This window comes from Lipophrys pholis (assembly GCF_963383615.2).
Source record: "Lipophrys pholis genome assembly, chromosome: 2".
Taxonomy (NCBI): domain Eukaryota; kingdom Metazoa; phylum Chordata; class Actinopteri; order Blenniiformes; family Blenniidae; genus Lipophrys; species Lipophrys pholis.
The window spans coordinates 29,197,795-29,215,457 of NC_137636.1; the positions used below are offsets into that span (position 1 = coordinate 29,197,795).

At 39.8% G+C, this 17,663-nt stretch overlaps 1 protein-coding gene across 1 annotated transcript in view; it reads left to right on the forward strand.

The window, feature by feature from the left end:
- The window catches only part of hcn4 (hyperpolarization activated cyclic nucleotide-gated potassium channel 4), a gene marked incomplete at both ends in the record, with an annotated part of 75,006 nt that overhangs the window by 4,289 nt on the left and 53,054 nt on the right, over nt 1-17,663 (forward strand). The gene's annotated exons all lie outside the window — the stretch shown is intronic.

Here is a 17,663-nt window from a genome sequence, read left to right on the forward strand (position 1 = left end):
TCTGGATAAATGATGAGGCGCGATATTGGGATGCAGCCCTCTGATCGTGGCAAGCCTTTTAATTATCTTGTGATAAAGGGGCCCGGAGGACACATCTGTTGGAAAGTATTCCACATTTCCCACGAGAGATGGAAAAGGAGATGCCACACATTAAAAGTTTTATTTTTCAGTTTTTTTCCCCTTGTTCTTCTTCTTCTTCTTTTTTCTTTTTTTGAACTGCGAAGGCTCTATTAAGCTTTAGAGCCGTGTTGCCAACACCATCGGAGAGGGGGGTCGGCTGTCCTGCAGTTTCTGTCAATCAGCTAAATCCCATTGCAACAGTGAGGCGAATCCTCTCTGCTAAGTCCATTTTTGCAACAACCTTTGATTCCTCACATACATCCAGTTTGTTTCATAAGGCATTAATCGAGGCAGTAACAAATATAAAGCTGCTGAGTAACACGTCTCACTATTGCTCTTTTCTTTTATTCATGCACAGGCAGACCCAGATTTGCGTAGTCGAAATTAATAAACCAAAAAACTAAATTAACAATTCATTTTGCCACTCTCTGACATGTTTTGTTTTCTAAACAGAGTTGAAGCATTTTGGTGTCGTTTATTAGCTGTAACAGAAAACATATTCAGACACATCTCATTTTTCAAACGGTAAAATACTGTACTTAGATTGTCATCGCCTTTTCTGAAACATCCCAAAGTAATTCCCATTCTTACTCCCATTTATTTTTTTTCTCAATGGATTTCAAGCTATTTAAAGTAGGTGTAAGCTTCACGATCTTTTTTCCAGCATCAGTCATAAATCACAGCCACAGACTTTCTTTGTTTGATGTACTGATTGCCCACTGTACCGGAGTGTGCTTCGTCTTTGTGAGAGTATCGGATCCCATTGAATAACACAATTCTCTATTTGAGTCCGGCTGATTATGGTTGATTTGACAGTACATTTTTGCTATTGATTTGTTTGGGTCTCCTGGGTTCTCAGGCTTTCCATCGGAGGATTTATTGAAAAATGAGATGGAGTATCATACATGGTTGGAACAAGAGCGATTCTGCTTCTTGCGGCGGTGGCAGGAGTCACAGTGTAGGTCAGCCATGCACAAAGGTCAAAATGAGGCAATAGAGAACTGTCAATCTCACAGTCTGCTCCCTATTTATATTGGTTTTGACAGTTTTTAATGTAATTTTAAGGCAAAACAGTACTGACTGCACAATCCTGGTGAAAGCAATGAGTTTGTGGTAAAATATCTAAATCAGGGTCTAAAATACTTTGCTCCCTCACTGCCTATTTCTGACACTATTAATTGTCGTGGGAAGGTGAAGGGGAAAAAAGAACTGCTTAAGAATATAGCAGATGAATGACACTCTTTTCCTCACAGTCTCCATTAAGTAATTCCTCCTTTAATGTAGTGAGGGTAAAACATGGGGATTACAGATGGTTCTGGCTGGGCTTGAAAGTGGGGTAATCAAAATAGGCTGCTGTGCTCATCCACGAATATTAGGAGCCAAGAGATTATTACAGCACAATTTATTTAATGGAGGGAGCCCAGGGAGGATGTGCGTGGCCGGCGGGTGGAAGGTTGCCTGTCATAGTGGCAGAATGATTGAGCGGTGCTGCGTGACCTCGCCAGGCACACTTGTGTGGGAGTGTGAAATCAGGACATGTGATCACAACCGTAAATATTTTTTTTTTCCTTTATTGAATTTTAGTGAACCCCCCCTCCCGATATGTCATTTAATTCAACCCTGTATTAGACAAAGAGCCGAGTGTAACCTTGGGAAAGTGATGGTAATCTGTAGGTAAGATTATATTGATTGATTGGACATCATATACATTCTGAAAATGGGAAAACCTGCAGGAAACATTTCCTGTTAAGTGCCGCATGTCACCCGGCTGATATGCTTGATGTATTTTGATCATCTGACAAGTGTGTGTGTGTGTGTGTGTGTGTGTGTGTGTGTGTGTGTGTGTGTGTGTGTGTGTGTGTGTGTGTGTGTGTGTGTGTGTGTGTGTGTGTGTGTGTGTGTGAAGAGACTGTATATTCACACACACAAACACAAACACAAACACACACACACACTAAACATATTTCTGACCCATATTCAGGTTTTCAGTCAGAGTACGTACATAATCACTATCCTACTGACTACATATGACTCATTTACTTATATTTTAACATTTCAAGGGGAAATCTGTCTTCTTCATTTTAATTTTACATTTTTATATCGGTTTACTTATTTTATAACCTTCATGCAGGTCTCGTTTATTGTGGGTGGTCAAAAAGACTCTTGACCATGCAGTTTTTATGTTTTAATTGAGACCGTTTGCTTCAGACTCCACGGCCACCACAATATTTTAAGGCCACTTTTATTTAATCAGCAAGTTCAAAGTAGAACTAAAATATGCAGTAGTTTGTATTCACCTAGACAGCATTTCTCAAACATGACACACATGACCTCTGGATAAGTGTAAGATCATCCGATCAGAATTTTATTAGATGATTACCTTGGCAGCTGAAACATCTGCCCCATATGTTGTCTTGCCTATGACAAAATCAAAATGTCAGGAGACCAGTTTGGTGAAGTCATGAGAAATCAAGTCACTGGGTTAAAATCAATTAAAACTGGCTAAACTAAAAAGAAAAAGTTCATGGAACATTTTTCTAATTATGTAACCATATCCTTTTCTTCTTTTTTCTTTCTCAATCTGAAAATTATCCTATAATCAGTGCTGATTGAGGGCGAAGTCAACATCACTTCACACGACAAAGGTGTAATCTTCCCGTGATACCCAAGAGGGCATTATTTACTTTGATTATGAGCACTGAAGTGTTTCAGGCTTCTGCACCATCTCTGAAGTGAAATAAGTATGAAGGATTTTTTTTTTTTTAGTTCCATTGGTCTAAAATAATCCATGTGAAACGATTGAGGAATTTGCTGGACAGGAAAAAGGAAACCTCTGAAAATGAGATAAGCCTCAGATTCAAGCTGTGTCTTTCATGGGAATTGTCAGTCTGGCTGGAATGAATAATTAGGAGTGCTTAGGTTAAAATACGTCCTGGAGGCCATAGTTCTTATTTAGTTGTGTCCTGTTCAGGATCCAGGCATGCTACTGATACAGATGTTGTTGACCTACTATATGATACTACTTTGTTGGGTTTCTTTTTAATTATTGGAGTTGAACACTTTTTAATTTTGTGAAATTTAGATTTGTCATTTATGAGGAGGAAAGTGGGATCTTTCAAGAGATCTTAGTAGTGAATTTAGGTAAAAATAACAGTATATAGTTAGCCTGTTTAGTATATTACCCAAATTGAGACTTTACCTATGTTAAGCCCTCCACTGCAGCACCAACTCAATTCACCTTACAGACATTCTGCTATATCTAGTACATACAGCTTGACCTTTTCAGCCCTGCCTGTGTCCCAGGTGGATTCTTGCACCCCTTGTGTTTCTGAAATTGGATTGCTCTTTTTTAATCCCCCTCTTTCAACCTAGACAGGAAATGACCACGTCCTGAAAGTCGCACTAGTGTGCTGCTCCAGGAGTTGAACACATCGTGAGAAACATCATTGTAAAAATGAAACAAAAAAACCCATTACAAAGTCAGCTACATGGGTCATTTCTATTAGGCTCCGAGCCAATTAGTGCCAGAAACAATAGCTGTGGATTAAGTATGCGGACAACATCGTATACCGTTTACTATGGACAGAGACTGCCGCTGTTTTTCATTGTTGTAAATCATCATGGCTTTAAGTTTTCTTTTAGTTTCTCTAATACTGTGAAAAACGAGTGGATATACAACAAAAACTGACAACAAATAGGTTTTTTCTTGCATTTAGGGGGTTTAAGATGCAACAGTTAATGTTCAGGTCATGAGTTTCACATGTGTTCATGACAGATTAGATTAGTTAATTCACCTGTATTAGCTGTTATCCCATCGCCATCATCACTTTCTCCCGCCATCTGTGCAGACACATGGTGCGGCGTTTCCTTTAGGGGACACTTGCCACAGTTTCCCTTCACAAATGTATAGAAAGCCAAAGTGCTTTGGACACAGTGGGGCCTCTACTCAGTGAGGACCGGAGTCCAGTGCGCTGAATAAAGCCCTCTGTGTGGAGCTGGCGTGGTTCACAGGAAACACTTCCCAGGATCAATGTGTTTGGCCTGGCCCTGCCACACGCTGGGTGTCTTGAAGACTCAGACAAATGGGTGGATTATGAGACATGCAGTGGTGAGAGACAGAGTGTTCGCACTCCTCTGCCATGGAGCGGGGGCTCTCCTGATTTATTGGCACTATCACCACAGTCCGTGGCATGTTCTTTTTGTTTCCATGCCACATTTTCTAACGAGTCACTCTGTAGCAGAGATGGTTAATACGAATCTAAACAGGGACAAAAAGGGACCGTATCTAAATGTACAGTCAAGTAATTATGGTGCGAACAAATGAATAAAGTCCTTCGCTGTTCAAGAGCGCCTTGCGTTTGTTTACTCCTACAAACAGATAAACTGCATCTCTTCTCCAATTTCTATTTGATTTCATGCTCAGTCTATTTGCTAATGGGTTAAACTCATCTTTTAAGCTTCAGTACCTTTGTTCTTACATTACTTTTTTAAACAGAGCCTAGAAAATCATGTTTGAACTAGAACTACACTCGGTAGAGCGCAGACCTTCGCCAACACCACATTTGTTTGCTGAACCGAGTTAGCATCGCTAGCGTGATAGCCCTTAGCTCCAATCGATGCTAACTAGGTAGGTCAGGTAGCTACATCATTGTGTGAAACACTGAGGAGGGAGCGTCTCCATGGCAACAGACGCTGATCTCATTTGATCTCATTTGATCTCTTTTAATCTCCGCCATGAGATGCCTTTCCCATCTGCTTTATATAGGAACCGCAGTTTCTTTGGGATTCATTCGGAAACAGTTAGTCGTTAACGTCCCAAAATGTAACCGATTGGTCCTTGGATGATGAAAAATCATCCCTGAAAATCTCATGCAATTCGGATGAGTAGTTTTTGTGAAAACTATGTACATACATACATACATACATACATACATACATACATACATACATACATACATACATACATACATACATACATACATACATACATACATACATACATACATACATACATACATACATACAAACCAATAAATAAATACACACCGGCGAAAACCTTCTTGGCCCAACTGTCATTGGCAAAGGTAATTAATAATGACTGCACCAACAGCGTCATCTCATACAGTTTCTCCTCAGTTCTCAGTCTCTGAGTCCTCATCGTATAAACATAGTTCTAGTTCCATTTTGTTTACACTTATTTATTTATTAATTTTTATTTTTTTTCATGCCTCTACTCTGCCTCTGACCCTTTGACCTCAGATCTCCGGTCTGGAGATGGACAGGAAAAGCTTTCATTGTGACTGCTGAATATAATGGCCCGGCATCGGTGCAACCTCAACCAAGGGCACGAGGACACGGCGTAATGCCGTAACCGGTCCTGGGTATTACTCCCTGCATTATCTTAGCACTTCATCTGTGGTGAGAGAAAGCCCAATGCTCCATTTTCCTTTGTCTCACACTTCTCTATCCAGCAGAGCTATGTGCTCGCGAGGAGAGGGATTCGGTGAGTTCACTTTGGAGAAGTGGCACTGGCCAGTATTTCTTCCACCACCCTCTGTGTCTGGCTGTCGAGAGACCCGTGTGACATGACCCTGCGGACCTTGTGGAAGATAACAAGGCATCATGATGAAACACAGATGCAATTAGTGGGGATATGACAGCCTACAAAGCAGATACTGGCACATGCTAGTAGCATAAGTGCATGTTCATGACACAGGCCGGTACGCTCGCCGTGTCTTCTATAGCTCTGTTACTTACTGCATTTTTATTTTAAGCCCCTCTAAGGGTATTCTTAATTTTCCCACCCACGTAAACACTTTTACTCCAGCGAGCAGATAGGTAGCAGGCTGCGCACTGGGAAGGTGCAAAGGGTTCCAGTGTACTCCAAAGCCTCTCCAGAAAACGCTTAAAAGGAGATCCCAGTGGTAAGAAAGGAGGACAGGAAACACACTCCTTGTCTACTTCAGAGCATTCTTCTCAGTGGGCCCCCGACTCCCTGATTATATCTGGCCAGTTTGCTCAGTGGCACTAGTGATTTCATGATTTAGTCAGAGCTTGAAGTGCACACTTCTGAGCTGCTCAAACATCCGAGCAAATTTAGGCTGGACTTATTTCATTGAGTGGATGTAGGGCATGTTTTTGAATGTCTGGGACTGACACTATGGCTTTTTTCTCAAGTTTTCTCAAGATGGTTATTTGGTTCTCAAGCTTTTAAATCGCTGTTCACGCCGTCTCCATATCTGAAACACGAGAGACAACATCAAATCACGTTAAAATGTTGTGATGATCGCTCAAATTCTTATGAAGCCATCAGGAAAACATTTACATTTTAGAATCAGTTTTTGTCTCAGAAGAGTTTTTTGTCTGCAATTCACATCATCTCACTTCAACTACTTGCTGATTGAATTAAACATATTTTATCACTGTCATGAAAATGCTTTGATTTTAACGCTTGGAAATCAGTAGTTTGAACAATCTAAATTAAAAATATTTTTTTCTTATGGAAAATATATTTTCTAAGAAAAACTAATGGTTAAAAATATTTATCACATAACTACATTGTTTGACTTCTGTAACCCTTTTCACCAGAAGTGTTGGACGCTCACACAAACAAAGCAGAAGCACTGGATAATATTGCACAAACTACCAGGCTGTAATGATGTTCCAATGAGCATTTTTATTTCTCCAAAATACAGTTCAAATGACTTCCACATTTTGCCAAATGCTGAAAGATAAAAAGCAGGCTGTTGAAGTGAAGCAATACGACACATCTCCCACTAGAGAGGTTGTAAGTTGCTATATCGTGATCTCATTATCAGCAAACTGACATACTGTTGTTTTTGTTTTTTTCAGGAACTTCATAATATGAAGGAAAATCCAACCACATATATATTTTTATGCAGTCAAATTAGTCGTTCACAAACATTCAACAAATATCCAACAACATCACCAGGAATCCACCGGTAACTTGCTGTATGCAACCTAAACCAACAAAACTTCATCAGAGGATGTTAAAATATCTCCTTTTTGTGGTCACAAGGTAGCCTCAACCCTTTTTTTTTTATCCAGTAATGGAGTCAATAACATTATCCAGAGACGTCCAACTATCAAACAAAAAGCCCCAAACAATTGCCATATGTGATATTTTCCACACCGGAAGTGATGGACGGTTTTAGGCTTCTCATCTTTTACAGTCTGTGTTTTGACCGCATCCGTAATGACATTGTCTATAACATCGCCGTCATGTTGGCTGTGTTGAATAACAGTTCCAGATAGAGCTTTAGAGGGGAATGAAAAACCGAACCCTGCACTCTTATCTTGATGTACCTCCAGTAGAACTACTTGTAATCTTATTTATGGATCTCTTTTAGTGGTGTTAGGTAAGGTTGCCTCCTTTCAGTTGATTTTGCTTTTCCTCTCCCCTCTGTAGGTATTTAGAAAATCCCTCTGTTTTCTCTTAGCCTAAGGTTGGGGAGATTTGCCTCTACCTCTGATGAAATCTTCTTAACCTGGGTTTGATAAAACAGCGTGCTTCACCTAAATATAGCCGCCTGCGACTGCACAGCCCCAGTGTCAGTGATGTGCTTGCAGTGTGCCTGCTGGCTGTTCTTAGGAAAGACAGTGCCGTTATGACAGTTCATTGGAGCGGGTGACAACAAAAATAGGATTAACCCTTTGAACCCGACTCTTTTCCTTCCTAGACACTTAAATTTAGCTATGCTTGCCAACTGGATTGTTTCAACCAAATGGCTGCTCTATTATAGACAGTACATGGGCATTGTTTTGGTTGCAGATGTTTTTCTGTTAGGTATCCTGCATCGTAGATTACCTGCCTCGGACTAATTGTACAGGAGCTGATGTAAAACTGATGCTTTTTGCTCTCACACAATTCTTTCTTTTTCAAAAAGGGCAATAGTTTTGCCCAAACTGTTGCAGTGTCACTATCAGTTTGCTTCTAACAGTGATTTAGAGCTGCTTACATTAAATTGTACTTTGGTGTTTCTAAATGCCATTCTACAATTTACTTTACGTTCAGCGAAAAAGAAAATACGACAGCACATTGAGTGGAAGTAAAAAACCCAAATATAAACGTATGTAATGAATGTGAAAGCTGTTTGTGTACATATGATAACGATAATAAAACAGCTAACCAAAAAAAATATATTTCTGAAGGATGTATTCTCTAAATTAGCTCCTGAAAATAAATAAAACCTTATTTCCAATGGAAATTTTATATGAGTAAAGTCACCATCAATAAGAGATGATTAGTTAGTTTTCATTTTCTCCACTAAAGTAACTCAATTAATGGCAATATTATAAAAGATAAATAAACACACATAAATAGTCTCTCACATTCTTCACATCGGTTTAGAGGAAAGCCCAGTATGTGACTGGACTGTGCATGTGTTTTGTTAAACTCGCAGGTGAAACCATATGAAACCAGGTTAGAGGTGTTTGGAATAGACCCGAGAGTTAAATCAACAGCCACTAACTTGATCTCTGATTGGTTTGAATCAAGTATGAAGATCTTTTTCCTGCAACTTTAATGTGTTAAGTCAAAGAGAGTGATTACCAGTTTTCAATAGAACATTGAGCAAGTCAAGGTATGACTGGCCACACAGTGGTCCAGGTGGTGGGTACGAGCATCCAGAGAGCTGCAGGAAATCAAGGTGTGGATTCCTGCATTTGATGTGGAACAGTTAAAATAACGTCAATTCACCAAAACATGTTGCGTCTCCAGTCAAACTGACAAGCTGCGACACTTAAGTGAGAGATCCACAGAGAAGGAGAAGAGGGCCGGCTGGTGCAAAGACTTATGGGATAAAATCACGCAATGGCGATTTGCCAGAGTCTAGATGAGGGGGGAAATACATCAGTCACAATCGACCACTAGATTGCAAAGGGAATAAAATGCGTACCGGTCGAAAAGTTTGTCTGTCACCTTATTGACACAGAGAGCAGCCGGTCTAACACATCTCCTCCCCCAACAAATAACTCAGGATGCAGGTGTGCTCAAAATCATTCAAATATATTGGTCGCTTCATTAATCAATATCTTGTGTGGCTATTATTGTGTAACCAGCTGTGTGGCGGCGGCGGTTGACATATGTAAACAGTGTGATGGAGCCAGGGTTTCTGATCTACGGGTTTCGATGGCGAGTGTTTTGTTAACTGTTGATGACATTCTGATGGCATCAGTGACGGTAGTAGTACTCGCCATCCTGCTCGCAGTTCAGGAAAATATCAACAAGTAAAAATGGAGTTCTGGGCGAGTGAACTTGTCATGTATGAAAAAGTAGAATGATGGTAGCAAGAAGCAAAACCCTTCATAAATGTATTTAATCTCATTTCAATAGGTTCATCAAGCTTGTTTTGTATTTGCAATTTTATCTGAATTAAAATGAGCTTCTGAAAATGTGCCACGTAATTACATTTTTTTTTACTTTCATCTGCCTCGTGTTCGTGGATTTGTGTGGATGCCCCAAGTGTAGAAATGCTGTTATTGTTTTTGTAACTTAAAGAGAAACGGCTCTCCTATAGTGACATAATTACTAACATATGCAAACTGACACACACTTTTAAGTTTGGATAAGTACAGTGGCTTACAGGAACTGTGTGTAATAACAATCAAACTAAGATTTGTGCTGCAAAAATTCCAAATAGCACAAGCAAAAATATTGACATAGTGAGTTAGTACGTCAGATTAAAGATACTTAATGGGGTCATATTATGTAAAATGCACTTTCTAATAATTTTCCATCAGCATCCCTGTACTTGGAATGACGCCCCAGAAGTTAAGAAAGTCTGTCATCTCACTCCCTGGCTTGTTTACAAGTGTGTGCTCCAATGAGCCAATCAGAAATCAATATTCCAATATTCCTATATTCCTATATTCAAAGGCAGAAAATCGAGGAAAAGCTGGATTTGGGGCAAATAACTTTCAACCAATGAGACCCATGTGAAAGTGTTGAAAAGCTGTCAAATATGTAAAAACAAGCACATACATGTGTACACAGACACAAATGTGCATTTCAATCAATTCGGGAAACGTTTGATTTTACTTCCGATGTGAAGAGATACGTTTCAGTGATTCATCAGGTCCATTTCATAATATTTAGTGTACCCAGTGTTGGCGAGTGCCCTTGTGGATGTTTGGTGTGAAAGCACCCCCTGCTCGTGTCCCGTTCCCATTCAGTCAGCGTGGCACAGAATCGAGTGAGGCACTGGTAAATCCTGCCTGCAACTTGCCCCTGACATGACAGATGACCTGCTTGCATGCTATTCCATCAGTCTCCCAGCGTGGTAGCCAGCAGATAGACATCTCTACATGCCAAATGTAAACAGGTGCAAGCACACGTGCATATATGCTCCCTGTAGATCCTCGGCACACCGCTCTGAAAAGGTGTGTGCATCTCGAGCCGTGTGCGGTGGCTTTCACAGTCCGTCTTCGGGCAGCCTGGCCCGGGCCTGGTGAGGAGAATGAGAAAGGCTTATCGTGTAGTCAGATGCACTCTGAGGATGACAACATGTTCCCATTGTCCCTGGTCACCCCACCAGAGAGCAGAGTGGGCTGTGGCTACAGACGGCGAAATGTCAGGGCTCCCTTCATGAGTACAGTGAACTCTCAGCATCTCCAGTGAGGTGTGAGCTTCACTTTCGCTTAAATTATTTTTTTGGGGAGCTTTTATTATTTTTCCATCTGATTATTCCTCTTTGGTGGCAAGATTACAGAGACACCCTGTGATCAGAGTTTTAGGATGTACCTCTTATTATCAAATATTTCCATCTGATATCTTATCTGAAAAGGCTTTCCTAAATGCGTTTATCTTTTGTGTTTTACAACAAAGTCTGTATGGAAATTGGATTTTTCCAACCATCAAACACAAACATGGAATTTAATTCTGATCATATGCTCATTGCAATGGAACTTGGACTTTTTTTTTTTTTTTTTTTTAATTATTACATTCTCACTTTTAGTTTTCTTTGTTGCCAGTTTGCTTTTGTTTTGTATTTTATTGGGATGATATGATTCTGGAACAAAAAGGAAAAAGAGGAGTTAGATAAATGAACAGAATGTTATGCAACAGTTCTCTCTTGGAAATAGTTATTTAATCTCACCAGTGTGAGGTTTTGTTATTACTTTCATTTTATTTCAAGACAGGTGGAATTCTCCTCAAACAACTTGAGTCTGTGACTTAGGACACACACACACACACACACACACACACACACACACACACACACACACACACACACACACACACACACACACACACACACACACACACACACACACACACACACACACACACACACACACACACACAGATAAGGGAGTGTGTAATGCCTTGGAACTGTCCGCCCAACATCCCACAGTCGCCCAACTGTATTTATAGAACAATGTTCTTCTATGTCAGGGTCCTAGTGCATAATAAAACACAGTAAATGGATCCCTGCTATGTTTAGGTGGCCTGACCTCCATTAGGAGGCAACCACAAGAGTGAAAAGGAGGAATCATGAGCATTTACTCTGCACATGCATGCAAACACACACACACACACACACACACACACACACACACACACACACACACACACACACACACACACACACACACACACACACACACACACACACACACACACACACACACACACACACACACACACACACACACACACACACAGACGCATCCATGCAAACACGAGCACGTTAAACCTCAATCAATGGGTGTTATGTGGAAATATAACCTTCAAGGCACAGAGGATCGTACAGTTTTTTTCTTGCTACTTGGATGCTGAACTAATTTCTCATATTCAACTAAAAACTAGTTAATCATCACGATTATTGAGAACTCAATATGAATTGTGTGGATGGATCAGACAGGAACTGTGTGTAATGAGAATCAAACTAAGATTTGTGCTGCTAATATTTAAAATAACCGTGCGTAAGTGCTTCACATTTAAAATCATTTCTTACAACCATAATTCCAAAGTTATTTACTGTGACGTTTCCGCAATTCAACAAAGAAAATATAGTAAATGCTTAAATAAGACATTTTATAAATTCAGGAATGAAAAATAAGCCTTCAGTTGCCATTTGAAACAAATCTCAAACGTTGGGACTGACAAAAAAATGTTGAAATGTTTTTAGTACAAGTTGTTAAAAGAATTCTTTAACCAAAAAGGGTTAGTGCTGCTGGATCATTAACATACAGGGGTATTTTTAAGAGGCTGAGTCTCTGACAAGTAATAATGGAGATAGGTTTACCAATCTGAGAAAATCTACTTCGAAAGATAACCTATATACAATAAATATTTTGGCTCATAGACCAAATCGTCAACAGTAGATGCTTATTATTTATTGTTATTTTTCGACAAAACATTAAGACCAGGTATGAAAATGTGCTAGAAACCCTCGCTCAGACTCAAGAACAGAAAACATTGTATGTGAATACAGTTTTGCAGAGGAGTTAAAAAATGAAAGTTAAATCTATATAATGCAAATTAGGAAGCCACATCAGTTAAAATATGCCACTCCTCTCCGGGCTCATTTGCTCATTTGAATTTGCTGAAGCAAGATGGAAAACTGTTCTACGGCCAGATGAGGTCTAATATGAAGCCGTCTGTTTTAGAAACCACTGATGTCCGATGTCCTCCGGACCAACGAGAAGGATTGTGCACAGTTCAAAAGCAGGATCCACAACCATTGAAGCTGGAAAGTGCATTGAGGATGGCCTGAAATCAATGAATCTTGACATTGTATGCGTCGACTCAACATCTTCAGAGGTGGAATTTGATGTAATAATGCCACAGTGTGATTTATCTTTTTCCTTTTTGTTTTAGCATGCAGTTCCTTTCATATTGAGAAAGGCGCATCGCCACATTAGGCGCACGGCAGCTGTTGTTAATCCTAGCAGTCCCAGTACTCCTCAATGCAAGTGCGGCTCTATCAAACAGGTGGCGGCGGGATGCGCTGTGCCAGAGTGCCGTCCTGAGGTCTTAAACAGCATTCTGTCTTGTTATTCTTGGTCCAGTGATGTGAGGGAGTTCGCTCTTCTTTTTCTAATCCTCATGCCGTTTCCTCACATTCATGGAGAATTATGTTACTGCTGGCAGAGGATTTCTTCGCTTCTAGAGAAGCCAGACATCACTGTTAAGTCCACGGGCCTACTTCTTGTTTTCATTTGGTTTGTTCGTTATATTTTCGCAAATATCAAAAGAATTAATGATATTCCTATTCGCTGTGGTTTCCCCTCAAAGTATTTTACCACACGGGCTGACTGACAACAAAGCTTTGTTTGATGATTTGTTGTGACACGACTGTCTAAACATCTACATCCCTCCAGTTATTTGATTGTCCTAAGAAACAGCATATCAGTTTATTTCACATTTCACTGCCATGTCTTAATAGTAAGCCAAAGACAAACCCATTGATAGCTTTCGAGGACACCTTTGTCATTTTTTTATATTCATAATCTCAGTTGCACGACTGCCTGAAGGTGGCGAGACACTCAAATAAAAGATGAGGATATCATTGATCACCTGTGCTGTTGTGTCAGAAAGACGAACAGGTTCTTTGACTGTTGTAGTCAGTCAGTCATGCAACCACAGACAGCCCGATAGTCTTCTCTGCTGCTATGTGCTACAACTGCTAACATCCGCGCAGCTGAAAATGACGTGATAAAAATACACTGCACAGCACCAAAACAATAGTTTGTGTTTTTCCCAAAGGGCAGAAACTGCTGTGCCATATTCATATGTTCTGCTGATTTCCATACCAGTCAACTGCTCTTGAACAACACTTTAATCCTCTCGTCACTTCATAGTTACATTTCCTAAAGACAGCAGTAGTCTTTGTACATGACGTATTGGATAACTTAGTCATTTTTATGTATATAACGGTTGTCACCTGTGATTCAGTGGAGCGCGACGATTGATTATTGTTGTCATGTCCACATGTTTTCTTGTATTTTTCTGTTCCTGATACGGATGTTTGTTTTTTTTAAACAGTGACAGCTATATGTACTTGTAAATTTGAAAACCTAAATATATCCCTGTAATTCTTTTTTGTTGAATAAATAATTCCAACAAATCATTATTGACAAACAGATGAAATCTTTATGTTTGCATTGTACTAATCCAGCTAATTCCATGCCAACACAATGATAATCCAATAGTGACAATGACAGAAGACTGATGACTTTCAGTCTGAAAGTTACCAAAGGTATAAGTTTCAGAATATTATTAGCAGCCTAGAAAAAGGAAAACACTGAACTATCTGAAAAGCTGTGGCCTATTGTGCAATGGTTATTCTCTAATTCCCTGTAATGTACAGACATTGGCTTTGTAACAGTGATTTAAAAGTTTATATGTGATCTAGCCACGAACATCAAAACACACAGCAGAACAAAGACACAGATTTCCAGCACTTACACTACCTGTAAAAAAAACCCCGCTGATGTTGTCAACTCAGTCCTGCCCCTGCCAAGTACTTGGTGCAGCTTTTACAAGCTCGAGCGTAAAGTATTAGGAGGCACAACAATATCAAGAACAAATGTCATTACCTTTGTTTCTTCTTTTGAAGTTTTACTTGTTCTCCTGGGCTTTTAGTCTTAATGTGAGTGAACACAGTGGTGGCAAGGTCTGTCTATATATAACTCCACATGACAACAAGCTGGAACAGTGGATACCTTTTTACTTTGAAGAATTCCAATTACTGTCACTGTTTCCTCAGCGTGTGTGTTTGTGCGTGCAATATACTATACATGAAACTGAGATGTGTGTTTATGTGTAATGTATATTTATGTATGCATGTGTGAGCACCGGGTCCCTGTGTAAACTGTAATCCAAGCACTTTACGGCAGCAGTGTTTTTTCCTAGCAAACAGCGACCTGAGTCGTTTTTGCAGAAACACAATAGCCTTTTTATCCATATTGAGAGAAAGTGTCGAACATTTATGTGTTTTTACTCCATCAGGTGATACACACGGCTAAGGAAGTCACAAAGTTATAGCTATTATGTTGTGATACGAGTGAAATTATCTGGTGTTGATAAATTTGCTTTAGTTTCAGTTGCGTAGAGCATTTTATTACACACATGCAGGACTCAACACTAAGGTTTTACTCACCAGCTACTAAAGTTACTTGCCAGTCAAAATGATTCCTGGCTCTGCTGACTCTGGTAGCATTCTCGATCTATAATTATCGTGGCTGACCATGAAATCACAGGACATTTTGCAATCAGCAAAATTATATAAAAATTTTTACACAAAAATACAAGCCATGCTTCAAAAAAACACTTCCTGTCCAAAACAACAGATAAAGGTTCATCACAGTCTGACTCTTTCATGGAGTGTCTTTCCACTTTCTGCCGACCTGGCTGCAGCGGTCCCACAACCTTCCCTATACAATTTCTTTGCTTGGTTCATATTATGTCTTTTCCACCAGAATCAGTCACATGATTTTTGACAAGCCAGATCGTCCGTGGAGTTTTTAAAACATCCACGCTTTTGTTCAAAGCAGCTTTGGTTTTACTTGCTATCTGATCGGAAAGAAAATCCAACATCACACACTTCCGTCCCAAAGCCGATCTTCTCATCCGTCCACATCGTCAGTGCTGCTGACATCAGCAGGCGTGCCTTAAATTAACCAATGATGAGGCGAATAAGCAATAACGTGCAGCGAGTGCTCTTCAGATTTGTAGTTCCCCCCCGTTTTATTGCGCCATTGAACAAGGTTCCTACTGTGTTAAGAAAAAAAAGAGAGAGAGAGACAGGGGAAAGCAAATGTTCACCGGCTGTCATGGTTAGTAAGATTGGCTGAGATTCTTGCAGGGACGACCCACAATTTGGCAGGTTGGAGGGTGTTAATGTTGAGCCCTTTGTTCTCAAAACGGCTTTAAAGTTTTAAAGACTAAAGGTCTAACTAATGCTGCTTTCCACTTGGCTTGGACTGCAGAAATCACAGTTGTTGGCAGTGCTGCAGAGCAGTAAATAAAAACTTTTCTCTTTATGGTTTTTGACCATTTTGACCGTTATGACTCACACAAACAGATCTGCCTATGCAAAATAAATTCAGATTTTCCTTTGAATGAACCGGGTGTGATATTTGTTTTTACTCCCAGAAAGAGGTATCGTAATAACAGCTTTACTAGAAACAGCTGAACTGTTGAATGGCATGCAATGTTGTGATTAATCAAAGTCTCCAATGCGGTTCTTCCGAGGAACTGATGCAAGTCTCAGGTGGGAATTCATAGCGTCACAAGCAACTGGAAATCAGCAAAAATCTTGAATTTTACACTCCATTTGGGACGACATTGTTTGACCAACTCAATTTAAAAAAAGGAACTTAAAATTTTATATGTAAATAAAACCAGAAATATGGATCATGCTGTGCGATTCTGTGGGGTAGCAATTCAAAGTACACCCCCGAGTTATTTACTGCAACACACAGAGAATGAACCATGAAATCAATAGACATAAGCCACGACATGGAAACAGCGGTAATTACTTTCTGTAGTCCCGCTTTCTTGCACTGAAAATATACCTCCTACCCCGGTTGTGTACGGAGCAGCAGTTCTTTCCCACTTTTTATCTCCCCACTCTTGATTAATAGTTTTGCACATAGACAGATCTTTATGGCCCAGTTAAAGGTGGGTGGGTAAATCATCAAGGATCCTAACAAGAGCGCGCCACGCAGAGGTCCTCACTGTGCAATCTGTGGGGCATCCAGGTTGTATCAGAAAAGAGCCAATTTAGATTCAATTACCTGGGAAGCGGAGAGCGCAATTTATAACCAAACTCTGAGGCTTGGAAGACATACGAGGTCAGTGTATAGTTTGTAATTAACAGTGGACCCTCACTGACCTCTGATTTACTGTCCCAAACACAAAAGCTTTTATGTCAAGACCTTCTCTGGCACTGGTGGAAAGTAATATATTAAGTATGTGCACAAGGTCATTGAAGTATGTAAATTTCTATGGGATCATTACATGGGGTATAAGATTGGTTCCTCTATACATGGACACTCAAAATTTAGCAGCAAAGAGAGTGGAGCACTTTCTCGTCTTCAGTTCAAATCCATTGTAATCTCACTTGATTATTAACAGAAATACAATAAACAATGAACCATAAAATGCTGTTGTTTATGGTTGTTGAACTAAAGTTGGTCTTCTACTCTACTTGTATTGTTATTGTGTTACAGCTAATCTTGTCTTTCCATTTATTGTGATTTGCGGGTTTGTGATTAACAGAAACTGCAATAGCCTCTCAAATAATTCTTTGTTTTACAGGAAATTATTAAAAACCCTTGGTGCTTTAGTTGTTAGACCACAGTCCAATGAGCTGCTCTGGGCTGTTCTGAGTTTCCATGTTCTCCATGTGTCAGAGTGATTTAGTTTTTTCTTATATTAAGTCTCGTTTGTCCAAAACTGCCACGTTTGGCTGAAAAATACACAATCCTGGAAGAGTGTTGTCTATTATTAAAAAAAAAAGAAAAAAGTCTGTCTTCAAGTGCAGGCATGGAAGATGGATGAATCGTTGAAT